At 35.9% G+C, this 14,828-nt stretch overlaps 1 long non-coding RNA gene across 1 annotated transcript; it reads left to right on the top strand.

The window, feature by feature from the left end:
- The first annotated feature begins 2,471 nt into the window (after positions 1 to 2,471).
- LOC125244034 lies at positions 2,472 to 5,542 on the top strand. The gene is made up of 5 exons (XR_007179209.1): positions 2,472 to 2,957; positions 4,103 to 4,322; positions 4,533 to 4,699; positions 5,207 to 5,289; positions 5,373 to 5,542. It is a non-coding gene; the product is annotated as an uncharacterized LOC125244034 (long non-coding RNA).
- Positions 5,543 to 14,828: the final 9,286 nt, after the last annotated feature.

Raw genomic sequence — 14,828 nt, forward strand, 5'->3', positions numbered from 1 at the left:
CTCGTAATCTTAATAACCCATGAACCAGAAGTTGCAAACGAATTGTTCTTCGTGTTGTGACGTATTACCATCAATACTTTTCATGTTTTATTGGTTATTTCAAATTTTCTAGTGAAAAAGTATGTTTATAAACAGTTTGAATTAAAGAAAAATGTATTCAAAATAAAAATAATTAAAACTAAATCCATACAATGATATCATGATGTGAACCTATGTGCCTTACATACTTTAGATGTCATATCTTTGTTTATATATATATATATATATATATATATATATATATATATATATATATACACACACACATACACTTGCTAAACAAGCATTCAAGTTAAAGCAAAGTTCTATATAAAGATAAATGTTTTAAATTATTGCAGTGAAACGGAATATTGAATAGTTACTTTAGCACTCCTCCTCACCATATCTTTCTCATAGCAGACAAACTTTTGCAGAGGAGTGGTTTACGTGTTTTCAACCCAAGCCATCAAACTGACATCATCATAGAGGGAATGCTATATTTCCAGATTGATTAAAGATTACCACGACAAACTATTTTTTTTTCTGTCGGATTAATTGTTAAATCACTTGTAATATGCACTAACAAAATAAATAGGGTCGAATTTAAATTCATTAAAGAATTGGCAATTTAAACACTTTTATGCTCCTTAAAGGTTTATTGAGATGTGATCCCTCACACTAGGATGATCACATTTTGGGGGTCACATGAAATATTTAAGATTAAATCCACCCATAGACTAGCGATATGCATTCAGCATATATTAGAAACACAAAACCAGTGAACGGTGCACTATTACTTCCGAGAAAACATCAAGTTTCATTTTGTTTTTTTATTACAAGCTTTTTTTTATTACAAATTATTACATTACACTTATCTGCTCACTTTAAATGTGAAAAGTGAAAGTGTTAGGATCATTAATCATTTTCACAGTTTTATTGTAATATTATTATTTTGGATCCTCTAATTTTTCAAATTTCAAGGATAATTCACAAGACCATCTCTGCACATGCATCAGAAAGTGATTTGATTAATGAAGAAAGAGAAGATTCCATTTGCATTTCAGCATCACAGAAGGTTTGGTTTCAGTAATGCAAATCAATTTTAAATACTCTTTTCCATGAACAAGTTGATTGTGTACTCTTTTTTTTTAATGTAAAGAACTTGGCAATCTAAACATTTTTGCTCCTCTGTTCTATTGAGATTTTACAGGAACCATCACTGATTACACCTGCTCCACCACAAGACAGCGATTCTGACAGAGACAGTCCAGTGACTGGTGCACCATCTCCAAAGGTCAATAAACTTTCATGATTTTACCAAGCTGTTGGAAAATAAATGAACTTGTTGCTTCTATTACTGTGATTAATTATGTATACTTCTATTTTTTAAATGTATTGTCTGTTATTTGTATATTGTATTACATAGAGGTTATGTCTAGACCATCCTATCCAGATATCTGACAGTGATTTGAGTAATGAAGAAAGAGAAGATTCCATTTGCATTTCAGCCATCACAGAAGGTTTGGTTTCAGTAATGCAAATCCATTTTGAATGTTCTTTGCCATGGACAGTTTATCAGGGCACAGAGCATTCAATACTCTGTCATGATTTTACTATGATGTTTACAAAGTTGTTTATATTGTTGTGATTATTTGAATATCTGATATTTTGATATTTTGAAGTGTGTATATATATATATATATATATATATATATATATATATATATATATATATATATGTTTTTGCCCTTACAGGACACTGGCAAACCCAGTGACACCGCATCGGAGAACAGTAATGCAGATGCTGACCTCTTTTTTAGACACAAACTGCCAAAACATCCATGTTTTTTTTTTTTTTATTAATAGCCAAACCTGGAGTGACCTTAGGAAAAGACAAACTCAGTATCAATTCAGAGATCTTCAGTGGACAAATGTTATTTCCAAAGGCATAGAGTCAGTGCACCCCTACTGTAGCATTGCTTTCAAAAGACACCACGTCAAGATCAAGGGGTCCAAACGAAGGGGACCTCTTTTCCACTGTCTGGGGTACTGCACATTTTCAGACTGTCCTGTCTGTGTTGAGGTCAGTGTAACAGATGAGAGTACCCTGAAAGCAGCTGTCACATTCCAGGGAAGAAGAAGTGTGCCACAGCCTGGAAGAATTAAAAAGTAGACCTGTGCGGGCTGATGAAAGGCATAATTTTGCCAAGCAGTTAGAGTCGATACTCCCAAGGGCTCTACATTTGCAAAATCTTGAAAAAATCGACAACACGGTGTTCGAGTCAGGGTGCAGAGATAAAGCCCCTACACCTGCCGTGCTGAAAAATATATCATGGAACAACAGGAAAAAAGCTCGCCGACATCTTAATGAAATTCTGAGTCTTCAGAAGATGGTGGAGGAGAGAATCGATTCTGAAAAAATTCTCCAGAAGGTTGCTCCTGCATCCTCGAGGAGTGATGCTCTGGTCACAAAGTTCAATACGGCTGTTCCACCAGCGATGTAAAACAGATGTTGTGTACATTGATGCCACAGGAAGCATCATAAAAAAAGCCAAAGGAAAATCAGCTCCATTTTACATCTATGAGCTGGTAGTAAGACATCCAATTAAGGGTGCTTCTCCAATTCCTGTGGCAACATATGTAACTTGTGACCACACTACCTCTTCTGTCACCTACTTTTTGGAATCATTTCAAACTGATTACTTTCGATTGTTTGGAAAAACATCACAGAGGAGGCCAGTAATGATCATGTGTGATGGGTCCCTCGTTCTACTTCAGGCTGTTGCCTATAGTTTCTGCAAAGTATCTCTGGGCCAGTTGCTGCAAATCTACTATGAAGTAGTTACTGGAAAGTTGAGGGATGAGGAATTTAAGATTCCAATTCTGCACCGTTGCTTGAGCCATGTAATGAAGAATGCCAAAGCCTTCTGTAAGAAACAGTAAGTGTGCATTTATACACCAGCTAATTTCATGAATTTTCTTAAGCAGTACATCACACATCTTATAATCTGCCCCCCCCCCCCCTCTCTCTTTTATTAGTATTGTTTTCTATTAGTATGACAAATATTAATTTGCCAATCACTGTTAATGTTATGTTGTACAATATTTGCACAATTTGACATTTTGATCAATTGTTGGTTTATACTGATTATTATTATTATGCTGAGTATTTTAACAGTAAGTTCCCAAGCAATATTGAGTTTTTTGCTGAGGACCAGCATGCAAAACATATCCATTTTCTATTGACTAACAATCCTGGATTTCTTCTCAAGGGTTGCAATGTTTTGATTGCAAGGTGGAAGGTGGTACAGAGGATGTTTTGTTTTATACATTTTTGCAATATTACTTGAAACTGTCTTTACTAACTGATGAAAGACTATTTATTAGGTGCACTGAAAGGAATAATATTAATATACATCGTCTGTGCACGAGATAGGGACTTAAAAACATCAGCCTATTGTTTACGCGATCATCGCGTAAACGATTGGCCCTCTGGCTTGTCAATCACTGCCATGACGTTCCTTGTGAGAGACGCGCGGCTGCGCATCTAGTAACTTTCCACACTCCGCATGCAATGTTTTTGTCAGGAGACAGGAGTAACAACTGCAGATTATGAGTCACCTGCGGTGAGTTCGACATAATGAATCCACGGCTTTAGGTCGCGCACACACTTAACGATTGTAAGGTCGATTATGAATGTAAATTGATACTTATGACTAATCGCGCTCAAACGCGTCCAGTCAGAGCCAGTTGCGTTCAGTCTGCGATTACAGTCGGTGTTCAAATCCCTTGTGAAAGTATATAAATCTGCTTCAGGAGCAGGAAACAATCGCTGTATGTTGAGCACAGTCTTAGAATGTTTTAGCTAGTCGTTAAATGTGTGCCCGGCTTAATAACACAGCGAATGCCGGTGGTAAACAAACACTGAAGGAGGGGGGTTGTTCTTCCGCATGCGCTCATTTCAAAAACTCAGTCGACGAAAACATCCTCTGTACCACCTTTAACTTACTAAACATATGTACAATACAATACTTGAAAATGTCTTTCTGGAGAACTATTTTTGCTAACATTTCTGTTTTTGCAGTTCTCCCAAAAACTACAGGCTGTCCATGCATGTTTTTGGCTTGTTGACATCTGCAGCTACATTGGTAGAGATGGAAGACATCCTAATAAGCATGACAGTTGTCTTTTCAAGCCCCTAGAGTGGCGATAATGTGGAGAAGCATTTTCACAATCTCCAGAACAAGATGTTGAACATGGGCATTTCGGGAGATATGACAGACATTACAGATGAGGATGTAGAGGTGGTTTTTTTTATATATTTTTAGATTATTTATGATTGGTTGTTAAAGGTGATTTTTTTTAATTTATGTGGAACTATCAGTACTAATTATAAAATATAAATAAAAACATATATATTGACTTCAAAAACCTAATCAACGTAAGAGAATACAATGATATTTAAAAATCAGCTTATCAACTTTTAACATGGGATTATTGTTATCAATTGTTAGCTCGACATGGGACCCACACCTTTTCAGAGGCACTTTGAACACATCGTTGCAGAGGCACCTGTACACGATGAGGGAGAGCCAAATGAATACCATTCTGCCACATTCATGCCCAGTCTGGTGAAAGTACTTCTTGCCTCATGCCCCTCTCTGGTCTGCGCTAATGCTGGGTGAGTTTACTTTGATTAATGTTTTAATAAGTTCCATTTAAAGTTACATATGGGACACGTAGATATGAATGAGAGGCTGCTTACTGCAGAGCCAATGGCTGGAGCATGATTATAGGAGTCAATATCAACCTATTTGGCTGCATTTACACTTGAAAGATTTGATGCACAGATCTGATCTTTTTACCATATCCAATTGTTGGGCCAGGCGTGTTTACATTCACTTTAGATGCGACTGGTACCTGATATGTGTTTACATTAATTCCCGCCTTAAATGATTGCCATTGATAGCTTTGCATGCACATGGTAGACACACGCCAAACCCTAATCCTAACTCTATAGTAAGCACATGTAGATACTTCAATATTGCTCAGAAGTTAAATTTATAATTACAGTGTAACAAACACAACTTAAAATATAGTGTAGCCTTTTTTTCCATTACAAAAATTTCCTCAAATAATTTTATGGGCTAAAATAAAAAATTATTTAAATCAATTCAAAATCTTTCAGGAGATTTGGGCCGCCATGGAAGAGGTCCTGCCTACAAAAATCTCTCAAAGAAATTTGAGCAATGTAGTCAGTTGGACACACAGGTCTGTTCTTCATTGTTTGTACAATGGATCTGTTCTTTAATACCCGTTTGACATTTTTCAGAACAGCATGTTCGTTTTTTTAGAATTACACAAATGACAATAAAACACAAGGCAATTATGGAGAAGAGCCAGTGGGACCTGAAACGTGTGCGCTTTCACAGACGCCGCCTCACACGGCTGGATGATTTTGTCCATATTTACCAAATAACCCATAATTCCCTGCTGAAGGAGTTTTCAGACTCTACCCGCAAGAAAAAAGTTAGAGTTATAATTTGTTTAATTTTTGGCTATCTTTAGCTATTAAGTAACCCTGTTTTCAACATTGTTTCCAAACATATTTTAAATTTAGACACACAGAGTAGAAGGTTGAGCGTTGGAAACAGAGAAGGCGTTCCAAGAAAGGCATTTATGTATCGCCACTACTAAAGGCCTTCCCCTTCAAGAAAGTCAAAAAGGTAGGATGATGTTAATGTATTATATAACTTAGCAAGATACAGTCAAAACCACACATCAACAATTCTTATAAAATACATAATGTACTGTTTTTATTTTTAATGTAGCCCAGGGTGCTGACCAAAAAAACTGGACCACAGGCAGCAAACCAAGAGGAAAATGTATGCAGGCAAAACTTGGTATGTACAGTAAACTATCCAAGCCTTTTTAGCTGTAAAAGTTTGATTCATCCCAGTAAACCTAGTGCTTTGAAGCTGTTCATCCAAATGATTAGTTCCAATACTAGCAGTTACCATTTGTCCGTTTTACAAATTTACTACAGTAGGCGGCAACAAATGAGCACCTTTTATGTGTTCTGAGTGAGTAGTTGCATTAAGTTGTATTGAAATACAAAAGTTCTTAATGTATATACTGTATCGAAATGTGTACACATACACTTTTTATGTTAACTACAGAAAGAAAGAAAGAAAGAAAGAAAGACATTATTAAAATGTGTGTTGTATGACTTGTTTAGACTGCAGTGGAAGGATGTGACACATCCTTGATGGAAGACAATGCTCAAAATAAAAGTGAAGAGGTAATCTCATAAATGAGATTATTTTACATGATATAACATTATTGGACTGCATATGCATATATAATTGCATACCCTAATTAATTACTTTTCCATACCTTTAAAAACGTTACACAGCCTATAAGCAAGATTGTTCAAAATGTTAGTGGTGTTTATATGCAAAAGATTACATCAAACAGAGTTTAAATAGAGTAAAGTGGGGAAAAAAATACAAACACAAATAAATTTGATCACATGAGTGCTGTTATTTAAATACAGGTCATGGTTCTGACCCCGACGGATGAACTACCAACAATAACCACAGAGAAAAGTCTGGAAGGAGAACATTTGGTCAGTGCTGTAGTACATTGTAAAACCAAGATTTCCTTTAATTTAACTATTTCTATTACAAGAATTTGAAGTTTTTTTATAGTGTGATAATGCTGAGTTTTTACAGAGATGAAATGAAAGCAGATTTTAAAAACTGTATTCTGAGGAGAAGACCTTAATATGTCTATGTTTGTGTGTATCATATGCCTTGTTTAGACTGCAGTGGAAGCATGTGCTACATCACTGACAGAAACAGTTGATGTGTGATCCAATTTGCTGACACTAAAGGCAAAAAGGTATTAATTTATTTATATTATATTTATGAAATTTAACACTTTTCAAATGCATATATATGTTAAAACAAAAACAAACTGAAACACATTCAACTTGATGTTTAACAATGTGTCATATTTGATTGAAATTTATGGCATGCAGCTCACCTCCTTGTGGAAAAGAAAAGCCACAGAGGTTGTGGTGTCTGTGATCCCCACACAACACATAGGACAAATTATTAATGTTCATCACAAAGAGCTCCGTTCACTTCAACCACACTGGTTATATGGTGAGGTATAGTGTGCATTTCATTATCTTAAAAATGTAGTTATACAAGCTGTAGTTTACAATTTTAAATCTGTACTTCTATTTTTACACTGCAGCTATCACCATTTGGTAATATGGTAAAAAAGATTAACTAATCTGTAGAAGGTCAATTTTGGACAAAGATATTTCCTTAACTAGTAATCAGTAATTACAAAATGAGATTAGCCTCATTAAGAACTATCAATGAATGATGACAAGTAATAAACAAATTCTGAATTATTACCGCATTAACGTATCTGACATTGACTATGTAACAACTAAGTAGAAAATTACCATATGCAGATGAAAAATATTTATTATCTCTCTGACCCACATTAATGTTGTGATTAATAATTAATTGGAACAATTATTTGTTTGATGTCTTCTTAACATTGTATTGTAAATTTATAATGCAACTTGAAATAAATAACATTTCCCCCACATTTCTCATTTAGATAATTGAATGCCTGTTTCATCTTGCTGTCAACCAGTTGGAGATGGGGAACTCCATATACATTCTCAATCACTACACAGCATGGGTGATTCTGTATGGGGAAAGCTCGCAGCTTGTCCGGCACAGTTTGCCAAAGGTAATCAGTGGTTGCATGGACTAGAGTGTGGAATTTTGTGTATATTTAGCTGGGAGAATTATTGTATGCCTTACAAACGAAAATTAATAAAAAAAAAAAAAAAAACAGTTGCAGTACTACATAACAGTTTACAGCTAATTGGCCAGCTTTCTATATTGCTTTATAAAGGTAAATGTATAAATGATGGTTAACAATGCAAAGTTAGTTATTATTTAACTTCTTTATTAGGTCAACTTTGACGATTACCAGGCGATTCTTTCATTTGTGAACATCAGCAAGGTCCATTGGAAGCTTCTGGTGAATATCAGAATACCTTTCATTAATTGCAATGTCTGGTGAATTATTAAAAGATGTACTGAATATTAGTTGCATTTACCCCCTCTTTTTCAGTACATCAATGCTGTCAACCACACAGTGTACCTGGTAGATCCTTCTAAAAGCTACACAGAAGAAGCTGATTCCAATTATGCTGGACAAAAATTCAGGTTCTCATTTCATGACTCATTAAATCTACAAGCCACATTCTATCACTATTTGCATGGAGTTTTGCAGCACTGAAGAGATAATGAAGACACAAAATTCAGTGATTCCCATTCACTAAAAGGGTTACACCAAATATTAACCCAATAGCCAGGCAAATAGTTAAAGAAATTCAGTATATGTTACAGTTTCAGCAGATGGAGACAGCAGGTAAAAATAAATTTGGTTTATTAAACACAAACAGAGTTGATATGGATCACAGGTGAGTAAATGGCAAAGGAAGTTGCGATGGTAGAATGAATGGAGTTTTATACTGTCCTTTGTTTTGCAGGAAGGTCGCTGGAGAACACTGGAGTGGAAGCTGACTTGAAGACACTCACACATTGGAATACAGGAGGGAACAAGGAGACAGGTAGGTATCAACAGGAGTCCTTGAGGTAAGCATAGAGGTAAGTTTCTCTTGATGCAAACGCGACCGGACAATGTGACTGAGTGTGTGAGTGTCTTAAGTAGTGGTGATGATAAGCATGATAATGAGCTGCAGGTGACGGTGATTAATACTCAGGGGAAGGTGCTCGCTGTGATTGGAGGGTGCTGGAGCCTGGCGTGTCTGTTACAGTATATCATATAATTTTCCTGTATCAAAAGTATTTACCACCAGTATGCTTGATGGTAAAATTAATTAACGATCAAAATTTATTGAGATATTACAATATTGTAAAGACTGTATTACATTAAAGTAGTGCATTTATTTACATTCCATACCATGTAGGTCATAGCAGAGTGCTTGTGACTGTTGTATTGGGAAAGGAGATGCAAATAATTTGTTTTGTTATGGATTTAGAAATGAAATTAAGAGTTCAGGAGAATTACTTACTTGTATTTACACTTTTCACTCTTATAAAAAGAGTTATACATTTAGAATATATTATTCTTGGAAAGAAAAGCTTTCTGTAATCTTTCACTACTTAATACTGTACATATTACTGTTATTGTCACTGTTCCCTCGTCTCCTGGACTCCATTACCCATGATCCTCCTTTTCTCCACACCTGCACTCACTTCCCTCGTCTTCTCCCCATCACCACGGATTACCTGCACCTGCTCCTGATCATCTGCACTCCCTTTATAATGGACTCACTCCCTTCACTCCCTGTCCGTTCTCTGTTTATGTTAAGTTGTGTGTTGCTGTGTCTATATAGTTTATCTCCTTTGTCATTAAAATCCATCAATGTGGATCTCCGTGTACACTTCATCTCTTCTGCATACACCAGCTGTAACAGTTATGCATCACATTTCCTTTTACATTTCCTTTCACGCAGTGAATACCTACAGATGAGGAAAACATGCCATGGAAAAACGGACTGGGTGGGCATAAAATGTAATGCAGCTTCAGAGGAAAATAGATGGTTATAAAAAGAATTTCACAGTGAATCGAAGAAAGTTGTCTTTTAACACTCACAGCCTATTACATTAAAGCTACCATAAAATGTAGGGTTGTCAGAGGAGTATCCCAGTTTAAAAGAGCTCAGAAAATACAATTTAAAGCTGCAGGCAGCAATGAAAGGGCCCTTGCACCCGGGCTAACTGCCACCTGCTGGCCTTTGAAAAACAGTGGGTGACATGCATGTAAGTGAGTAAATTAATTTCAAAGTTTCACACTTTTGCCAAGAGGTGGCGCTTTGACTAACTGAATATTGCCATGAAGATTTCCTTCAGGCCAGGACTATTAACAAACATGTGAAGTTTGGAGCAGATCGCTCATTGTATATCACAGAGTGACCACAACTTACTGGATAATGGTGAAACATGGAACTTTGGCAGGCCTCCACAAACAAGCCCATCAGCGAAAAGTCTATATCTTCACAATTTTGATGTCGCAAAGGCCTTTAGATTGATGAAATACAATGCAACGATGACATATTCGGAAGAGGCATAAGGAATATCAATAATTATTAATACATGGTATAATACATTAATACATACATTGGCAAGTAAACAAGCCTGGCCAAGAACAACAACATATTCCAGATAAGTATGTAGAGGCCTGAAGGCATGGAAGTATTGCTCGCAATGACACATAAACAGCAACCCATATATATACTGTGACATAAAGGGGTTCACAAAAGTTAAAGGTGTAAAATGAATGTCTTGACACAAGTTACACACATTTTATTTTTACACATTGTTATTGTCACTGCAGGTACTATACTAATTTAAAACTTTGTTTAAAAGTTGCATTTAGTAATTACCTGAAGATCTTGTGGTTGTTATTCAGTACAGGATGACATAAATGATAATGCAGACTTTGCTGTGTGTATTGTTGATTTTGTGAAGTGGATTAATTTAAAAGGTAATGTAAATTGAAGAGTACATTTTTGTGTTACTAGTGTGTTTATTTCTTATACTTTAGTGTTTGCAGAGATGGGCATAAATACATGGAAATGTATTTAAAATACAAATACAAAATACTGTGTGGAAAAATGTATTTAAATACAAATACAAAATACTGTGTGGGAAAATGTATTTAAATACAAATACAGTATTTTGTATTTTGAAAATACACAAAATACATGTGAAATTGAAGATTCAGTGCAGGTATCCCTATTAGGCTGAAATCTATCTGGGCCTATTCTGAATGCCAAAAAGCATTTAGATGTGTGCAACTACTTAGAAACTTTCGTTTTAATTTTATATACCTCTTCCCTTCCCCTGCCCTGTAGGAAATAAAAAACTACAAAAAAAACTAATTTTTAACTTTTATTATGTTTTATCACCATCATTAAAAGCCAATGTGACAATGTGTAATTTGTTAAGCTAATTATAAATAGTCACAGTGAATTAAGAAACTACATAGGCCTACTGACTTTTAATTCCTTACCTCATTTCTGCACTCTCTGTCATTCTCTCTCTGTCATTCTCTCTCTCTCTCTTTCTTAAGTGCTTGCTTCCTTGCTGGTAATTACAAATAAACTTATGTAGTGCAAAATAGCAGCCATTTATATACTTATTTCTGACAAGGTTACAATGTAGTCTATTACTTATGGTGAACACTATTAAAAAAAACTGTAAAACTGTGGGAACCTTTTCTGCTATATAGCAAAGAATAGGGATGGGTGATATGACAATATATGGCATGGTTTCACAATTATCAACATCAGTTTTGATACCACAGCAAAAACTGAATTTCAAACTCTTTTGATGCTTTTTTTTTACGCAAGCAGTATAGTAACTTTTATATTTATTTAATGTAAAGTTTATTTGTTTCTATATACATAATTAGAAAATATAAAGTTTATCTAAAATAAAAAAAAAATTAATTAGAAATCATTTGGCACTTTTTTTGGTGAACAATAAAACTAAAAGTGTAGTGTATCTTTCATCATTGTCATCACAAATGCACACAATCACTACACTAAACTGATGGAGACAGACAATGATTAACCTAATTATTTCGTCTCTACATAAACAAACATTTGCATAGATGGGTAAACACAATCACAATTTGGAAATGTGTCCAGTTACATTTTGATAAAGCACCATGTTTGTAAAATTTTAAATGATTACATTTACAAAATGAGCCTGCATAGCAGAAATAATGAATAAAGTAATGGTCGGTGTTTAATACAATCATTAATTGAAATAAAATAATTAATGAATTAAAAAACATATATAACACAGTATTGTTCAATTTAGTGTTATACATATGTTATCATATTAATATGTTTTGTTCTAATGTCTCAAGTCACAATTTCAAGTTTACTGGGTTTAACTTGATTATTTGGGTAGGGTTTAAGAAGTGTACTAAAAAACTTTTTCACATGTGTCGTCAAAATGACCTATAACCTAATCAGTTTACATGTGAAGAAATCCATTTATTCACAAGCTTCTCACGAGACGAGTGTTTGACAAATTATTCGGCAAACTACTTCCTCTCATTGCTGCTTTTTGGTGGTTTGGAGAACAATTACTCAGAGTCGCCCTCTGTCGTTTTTCACAGAATTATACAATGGAGAGCACGTCAAGCATAAAAGCCTAACTGTGTGTTCACACCGCCGGCGGCGAGAGCGTCAAAGTGACGCTAGTCATTCATTTTCAATGAGAGCCGGCGGCGCGTCTTGGACGGTGAGAGCGTCGAGGAGAGTTGAAATCAGGTTAACTTTATGGTAATGAGCTATGACGCTGTTCGGAGGCAACCAATGGAATGTAGAGGTCCTCGCTTGAGAGGCTTCCGATTGGTTGACGCGACTTATCATTTACTTTGACCCTCCCGAACGAACAGTACAGCGTTGTTGGCAGGGCGGCCAAGGCGATTGTTGACGCTCTCGCCGGCGGCGGTGTGAACGCACGGTAATAGGTTTACTGAGGAGCGCGCGCAGTAAGCTGGTAACAGGTTCATGGCGTAGAGCCATGCGAATTGCGAAAGTATAAACAAGGCTTCAACTGCACAAAGCTAAAGAGAAAGCGGAAAGTCCTATCTAAACATTGTAATGTTTATGTGTACGAAGCCATGCTTGCTGATATTGTGGTCTATAACTCCTCCCCGAACTCACGTGAACGAGCAGCGATTTGCCTGTGATTTCGGGCATTTGTCTGCGATTTCTCAAAACCTGTCGGCGAGCCAAAATCGGGGCTAAAATCATGCAGTCTGAACTCGGCTTAACATGCAGTAACGTTAAAGGGATAGTACACCCAAAAATGAAATTTTGATGTTTATCTGCTTGCCCCCAGCGCATCCAAGATGTAGGTGACTTTTTTCTTCAGTAAAACACAAATGATGATTTTTAACTCCAACCGCTGCTGTCTGTCAGCCAAATAATGGGAGTAGATTTGGGACTTCGGCTAAATAGAGTAAAAAAAGCTTGCTTAGACAACATCCATCTTAAACCCTGCGGCTCGTGACGACACATTGATGTCCTAAGACATGAAACGATCGGTTTGTGATGTCTGATCGCGCTCTGACAGCGGCAGTGATGTCTGATCGCTCTCTGACAGTGGCAGTGATGTCTGACACTCATTAAAGTATATGCGCGAGACATCACTTCCGTTGTCAGAGCGTGATCAGACATCACTAACCGATGCTGAACGGAGTTGGACATAGTCGTGTATTAGAGGTAAAAAATTATATAAATACTGTTCGGTTTCTCACACAAACCGATCATTTCGTGTCTTAGGACATCAATGTGTCGTCACGAGCCGCAGGGTTTAATTTGGATTTGTCTAAGCAAGCTTTATTTACTCTTTTAGCCGAAGTCCCCATCTACTCCCATTATGTGGCTGACGGGGGGGGGGAAACCTGGTCGAAAACAACACCCTGATAAAGAGGTTGACTGTCTCAAAGTATTTTGAGTATTTTGAAAATACAAAAATACTCATCTTAAATGTATTTAAATACAAATTTCATTTGATTTTTTCCAAAGGCTTTAAAATACAAAATACAAAATAGTATTTTGTATTTCAAATACGTATTTTAAATACATGTATCTGAAATACTGCCCATCCCTGAGTGTTTGATGAGACCAATAACTGTTCTATGTGCTCACTGAATACTGTAAAATATTGATGTTAAATACATTGTGTATCCCATTTACATTATCCAATTATATTGTGTTAAATAAGTAGTGTGATATTTACTATCCAAAAAGTGGGGCTAATTTTGAAAATAATTTGTAAATAACAATTATGTGCATGTGAAATTTTACATCAGAATGTCTTGTAATTTTGTAGTTGACACTAAAGGCCCGGGTATACTTAACTATACTTCACCATGTCCAGATGCGTTCCGCTCGCAGTCCTGTCCACGTATCATTCGAAGCACACTCAACGGCGAATGACCGAGTTCTAAACAGGTGCAGTACAATAATTATATATACTTTACTAGACATCAAAGGGCAGCACTGGGTCATTTCAAAATGGAACATTCGCTAGGCAGAATTGAGAAATGGGACTTTATATTTCTTGAATTTCTGAAAATATGAGCAAAACACCACATACATGAGTTTTGGGGGCTCTTATTTTGTACTGCAACATCAGAATGTCCTGAAACAATGCAGTTGACACTGGGACAAGGGGAATATTTCCAAAATGCTGCAGTAAAACGTACTCATGTGAGGTATGCATACTCTCTGGGATGTCCCCTACAGAAACTGACCATTAGTTTTTTCTACTTATTTGAAATGAGGTGTTTATAGGCATTTGAAGTCGAATAATGTGGCATATCTCCAAAATGCTGCAGTAAAATGTACTCAAATGAGGTATGCATACTCTCTGGGATGTTCCCTATAGAAACAGACCATTATTTTTTTCTACTTATTTGAAATGAGGTGTTTATAGGCCTTTGAAGTCGAATAATGCGGCATATCTCCAAAATGCTGCAGTGAAAAGGATAGATAGGTGGTATGCTTACTGAATGGGATGTCCCGTATTGAAACTGACCATTAGTTTTTTCTACTTATTTGAAATTAGGTCTTTATAGGCCTTCAAAGTCAAATAATGTGGAATATTTCCAAAATGCTGCAGTAAAATTTACTCATGTGAGGTGTGCATACTCTCTGG

Source organism: Megalobrama amblycephala, linkage group LG13 (genome assembly GCF_018812025.1).
Source record: "Megalobrama amblycephala isolate DHTTF-2021 linkage group LG13, ASM1881202v1, whole genome shotgun sequence".
NCBI lineage: Eukaryota > Metazoa > Chordata > Actinopteri > Cypriniformes > Xenocyprididae > Megalobrama > Megalobrama amblycephala.